This window comes from Ovis aries, chromosome 25, assembly GCF_016772045.2.
Source record: "Ovis aries strain OAR_USU_Benz2616 breed Rambouillet chromosome 25, ARS-UI_Ramb_v3.0, whole genome shotgun sequence".
In the NCBI taxonomy this organism is placed as follows: Eukaryota; Metazoa; Chordata; class Mammalia; order Artiodactyla; family Bovidae; genus Ovis; species Ovis aries.
In genome coordinates, this window is record NC_056078.1 from 40,442,959 (window position 1) to 40,449,152 (window position 6,194).

The following is a 6,194-nucleotide window of genomic DNA, read 5'->3' on the forward strand; positions in this document are numbered from 1 at the left end:
CTTGTCTTAAAATGTGAAAGGAGTTGATAAGCTTTAATGTTGCTTTCTGCTTAAAAGAATAAAGTTACATGACTTCAATGTGGAGTGGTTAGTTACTGAAATTGCGCTGGGTCCTGGTGACATCCCTGGATTTCTGATTCTTAGCTGAGAAGTCACTTGTCTGCCCTGGCGGTCATTTCAGGTAGTGAAGGAAGTGGCCTGTGACCAGTGGCACTCTTCCATGCCTGCTTTCCTGTCTCTTCTGAGCTTTTTTTTTCCTCTTTAGACAGCTGATTTGCCTAAGCTGTCTGAAACGTTACAGGCTCCCAACATTGAAGTTAGGTCTGGGGGAGACTTGTGTGGCTGTCATGCTGTCGTGTGTGTGTTGAAATTTGTAGGTAGCTTTCTTACTTGAAATGAAAATTTTAAAATGTATTTCAGGAATATAAAATCTTGAATGTCTTAAATTTGTATTTAAGAATATTTAGATTTCTAGCCGAAAGGTGGTCCTGTTGGGAAATACTAAAGTTAAGGCTATTAACTTTTGGTGAGATTCTTGAACTTATTTTTATTTTATTTTATTTTTCAAAAAATCATTTAAAAATGTCATGGAATAGAAATATTTGAACAGTATTCAAAAGTCTCTATATATCAGGCCAACAAAATACTATCACTTGATGACAGATAACTTTTATTGTATCAATTTCAGTAATCTTTCATGTAATAAAAAATGTTGAGAAAAAGGCTTGCTTGCTGTATTTATATGTGTGTATCTTGAGTAAAGAAAAAAGTTAATCTTTCTGAAATAGTGCTTTAGTGATCATCTTTACTTGCTAAATATTTTTTTCTGGTTTCTTATTTGCTTACGATATAAAATTCACAGTGTCCCATACTGGCCTTCTTCTCTGGCCCGTTCTGCCTTTTCTGCCTCATTCACTTCCCACTGCTCTTTTATTAGCCTCTGTCACCTTTTATCCAGTTCTGGATGTGAGTTCGCAATCGTTAGATCTGTAGGGTCCTCTGTGGTACCACGTGTGGTCGTTGAAAATTCAAAATGCGGCTAGTCTGGAGTATGCACCAGGTTTTGAAGATGGTGCAATAAAAAGAAGGTAAAATATCTTGTATTTTACAAGACATTTTGATTACATACAAATTTTGATTATATATTGTTAATACTGTTTGACTATGTTGGGTTAAATAAATATATTATTTTCGATTCTTTCTGCTTTTTTAATGTGGCTGTTAAAACTTATTAAGTATGCATTATGTTGTAGAGTGCTGCCTTTCCTCCCCCCATTCTTTGCTTACCATAGTTCTTCAAAGTCTAGCGAGAATCCTGTCTCTTCTGTGAAGCTGTCCTCAGTGGGCCAAGGCTAAAAGTTGGCTCTTCTGTGATTGTTTGGAGGCGGTTGGTGTTTCTGGTGCATCATTGACCATTAAATCTCTTCACTGTAAGCCTTCTCAGTTTTTAATCAGGGGAAGCTCAGTGCCGTTTCCCTGCCTGGCACCACAGACCTCCGCTTTTGTTTCTTCTGTTTAAAGAAGTTACGCATATTTGTGTTGACACGTCAAGCAGTAACACCCCGGAAGTAGAAAGTCAATGTCTTCTGCAATCTTGCCTTGTCCTCCAGAGATCACTGCTATTTAAAGTAATATAAAGATAATTTTTCTTTTCCAGTCTTCATTTCTTCCTCTTAACCCCTTTCCCTGTTTCCAAAAAATGAGGTCATACTATGCATCATTTTCTTTAACTTTGTTTTCACTGAGTATGTGGCAGTCTTATGTCAGTAAATATAAATTTGGTCATTCTTTTTAGTAGCCGAGTAGTATTCCCTTTTACAAATATACCTTAATTTAATGCACTAATCAGCTGCTGATGAATATTTAATTGTTTCCAATTTTTTGGCATTACAAGCAATGCTGTGGTGCTTGTACATATCCTATGAGAGTATTTTTATTTTATAGGATGAAATTCTTAGAAGTGCATTTACTGTAAGAGAAGCCATACAGATTTGATATAGTGCCAGAGTGCTCTGCGAAATCTTCGTAACAACTCACTCTCCAACCAAGTGTTTGCATGTGTTCTCCCCTCCCCACTTCAACACAGTAACATCAGTCAGTTTTCATTTTTGCCAGTCTGCCAGCTGAACAAACAGCGTTATAGGTTTAATCTATGCTTCTTTGATTATGAATAAGATTGAGCAGTTTTACATGTTTTTTTGGTACTTTGCATTTCTCTGTCGTTCATTCATTTTTCTAATCTAGTGTTTTCTTACTCATTTGTAGAAACTCTTGTATGGCATCAGCTCTTTCTTTGGCACATTGCATTTGCTTTTTTATTTGTTGTTGTTGTTGGTTTTTTTTTTTTACTTTTTTTTGTGATGTATAAAAACTCATTTGCTTTTTTTTTAATTTTTATTTTTACTTTATTTTGCTTTACCATACTGTATTGGTAACTCATTTGCTTTTGTAAAAGTATTAAAAAACAAGAGAATAAAAAGTTTCAGTTGTCTTATGCTCTGTATATTTTATAAGCTCTTTGATTGAATTTTGTCCTAAAAAGTTTTGTTTCGCCAACAGTACTAGTTCAGTGCTTTGTACAGAGTAAGCGTCCAGGTATTTGTATGTGTTGATGGTGAATCGGTCCAGACTCTGCCACTGTAGCATAACAATTATTTTGAGCTGAAGGCATTTGATAATAGGCTTTTTTTTGGTTTTTGTTTTCCCTGAAGCAGAGGCTCTCAGAAGTCAGTTGGTATTAATTTCTTTCCTTGAGTTTCAAAACCAGGGAAGACTGACTCTTTTCATTAGGAAAAGAAGAAAAGCGGATATCACGCCTGAACTGCCATTGTCACAAAAAGATCACTTCTTCCATGTATTCCCCTAAAGGTGAATCTTGAATCTTTTCACAGTCATTTGTTTTCTTATAAATACCCTTCTTCTCCGCCCCCCTACCTTTTTTTTTTTTTTTTGCTGGAGTACCAGCAGAAGTAGAGCAGAACATCTCATTACCTAGATGAGTAGTCATTATGCACCTGATTGGTTTATCTATGCCTGTTTGAAAAAGGGGTTAGGAAAACTGGAGAGAAAGCTCATTGTGGACAGAGATGGTGACAGTGGAATAGCCTGTGTCTGTTTTGAATTTCTCTGAGTTCAAGTGGTACTGCAGAATGTAACCAGGCTTCAGTCATTTTGACAGGGCTTGGGCTGCTGGAGAGGGGAGAGTCGAAGCAGATCTTTAGCTAGGAAAATGTGCAGTGGCTAAGAGCTTCTCACCCCTCGGTTATCAGGAAGTTCCAGCTTGTCCCCAGAAGAAAAGTTGCCATTTGACTACCTGTGATACAGACAGTATAGTTCCTATTAGCCAGCAAAGTGGCAGCGACCACAGAAGACTACTGAGAGCGCAGACACTGAGCTGTTTGTTTTGTTCTCTCCCTAGGCCCCATCCCACAAATAGACCAGACCACACCCCTTCCTCTGTTAACTCTCTTGGACCATAGGTGAAGCCTGAATTCAGAGATGAAGGAGGTGATTGAAAGGCTGAGGATTAAAGATTTAAGTATCAGTAAATGGGACTGGACTTTTCAATAACTGAAAGCCACTGAAAGTCAGAAAGAATTGTTCCAGATGCCACCAAGGACTAGGAAAAGGAAACTGGGCAAAGCATAGTTTGGAGTGGAAACTGGAGAAAAATAAAACCTTTTCTCATGTTTTTACCAATTTCAGACCCGTTATTAAAGCTACACACGTATCAGGTTAAGTTCCTGCTAAAGCCCCTCGTGACACCAGGACTCATTCTTCTCTCTCCATAAAAGCTGTTAGGGTACACACACAATTGTTTGATTTTCCTAACATTTCTGTTTTCAAGTATATTCCAGTTCTGCTCAGTATAATGCAGTGTTAAGGATGCTTTATGCAACTTTCAGATTTATAAACTGAATGTGGTAATCTTTTAAGTTGGAACATTAATTAAACTGTCTTATTCCTTAGTTGTTATGGAGTTGGAGTGTATTGAACCTTGGAAACGTTGTTCAGTTGCTCAGTTGTGTCCGACTCTTTGTGACCCCATGGACAGCAGGACACCAGACTTTCCTGTCTTTCCCTTCACTCAGACTCACGTCCATTGAGTCGATGATGCCATTAAAATAAAAATGACTTGATACAAAGCATCGGCTTAACATAGTTTACTTAGTATATGATGCTTTCAGCTTATAAAGTTGTAAGTTAATTTTTACTCATTTTTCAACATGTACAAGGTAAATGGGTTTCAGTTTCAGTAATGTAGAACAATAGAATAAATACAAGATCAAGATGGATTAAATAATACCTAATATTACTGTGTGCTTGGCCCTATTTCAAGTACTTTGTACATGTTAAGCCATGTATCCTTATAAGTATTATATGATACAGATATTGTTATCTATTCCTTTTTACGCATGAGAAAAATGAGGCACAGAATTTAAATAACTTGTCGAGGTTTGAACAGCTAAATAAGTGGCAGAGCCGGGATTCAAACCCAAGTCGTCTGACTTAGAATCCGTGTTCCTGACCACAAAGTTATATTTGTTCTCAAATGGAGTAGGATAATTTTAATATGAAGACCTGAACCACACATAGTCAAGTACATTTTTACTCTATTTTTGCCTGTTTGTATTCTGTGTTCTCCACAAGGAGAAGATCAGTTTGCCTGAGTTTGCTGTAGTGTTGCCTGAGGTACCTGTTAAAACATGTTCTCCACTCAAGGCCGAAATGTATTTATATTTGGTGGGTTAAATTTGATTGACTTTTAACAATTAATCCCGCTTCTGTTTTTAATATTTAAGACTTGTTTGAAACTTCTCGTGGGTAACTTTTTGATTGGCATTCTTTGCTGGGCCTAATGTTTCCTTTGCATTGTAGAGAAAAGGATAGGAAAAGGTCGGTGGATTACAGCTATTTTCTAAACATCCAGAACCCTTTTCATAAACATTTTTTAAAATTAGTGCTCTATTGTATATCTCATTTCTAAGATATAGGTTTGTTGATGAGAATCAAACAGACAAGCTTTTTTCACAGCTTTATCACGGCTTTTACTCTAAAGTAGTTGAAATTGGGTAGATATTTGTAAACCATAATTGTTATTTGTATTGTTTCTTAGAATACACTTAAAATCTGTCTTGTGAGAGAACAGGAAGAAAAACGGTTTAAAAATACTGCCACATCAGTTGAAAATGAAAGTGAAGAGGCTCATCTGGGGGAAGATTTTGGAGTCAAATAGGTTGAGAAATGAAACCTGATTTTTAGCTATTGGTGTTGCTGAGACTGTCCTCTGGAATATTATTAAATTGTTTATGCTGCTCCATAAAAATTTTTTGTGTAAGTGGTTATATGTAGACATTTTTGAATCTTCTTCCTTGCAGGTTTTTCTTTAAAACAAACAGAAGGCTTTTTTGCCTCCTAGTTACAGAAGTAGTGCTTACTGAACAAATGTAAAACACAGAGAAGCCTCGAGAAAAAAGTAAAAATCTGTTATATTTGTACTACTCAAAGGTGACATCTGCAAACATTTTGGTATACATAGTGTAAGTTTTTTTAAAAGATCTTACTGCTTAATATTTCTGCCATAACTTAAGAATTTGATGAAATTAGGTGAGTAAAGCTGAAATTCTGTTCATACATTAAGCTGGTATGTCTGAACCTGAAATACAAGAAACTTAGAATTTGGGGGATAGAGGGGGAAGTTACCGAAATAGAAATACACAGTTTTAGAAATTTGGCTGTCTCACTCTAGTTATCTGCTCATCTTTTTTGTTGTCTGTTCTCCTCTTTTCAGCTGTGCAAGTTTTAAAACACTAAGACATTTCAAATTTGAAGTGTTTTTCTGTAGTAATCGACTAAAATAGAGTAAGATGTGGGGAGGTGGAACCTAAACTGAGGGAGGTCAAAAACCATATGGAAGTAGAAAATCCAAAACCTCTTGCAGAATGAAGCTAGGAAGAATGGAATCTAAACACTGAAATTATACATCTGCGAGGCAGCTGTGCGTTCTTTGTTCATAGGTTCTGCTGCAGAAATAGCAAAAGAAACTTTGAAAGGGAAATGTATCCTAAATAGACTAAGCTAACTATGATATGGACATTTTTAATGTTACAATGTGTATTAAGTCATCTTTAAATGAATTGTTCCCTTAAGTAGTAATAAAAATACTTTTCCAAAAATAGCAGATCACTTTGGGG

At 36.1% G+C, this 6,194-nt stretch overlaps 1 protein-coding gene across 2 annotated transcripts in view; it reads left to right on the plus strand.

Moving 5' to 3' along the window:
• BMPR1A (bone morphogenetic protein receptor type 1A) overlaps positions 1 to 6,194 on the plus strand; it is a 145,178-nt gene that overhangs the window by 10,016 nt on the left and 128,968 nt on the right. The window lies entirely within an intron of this gene.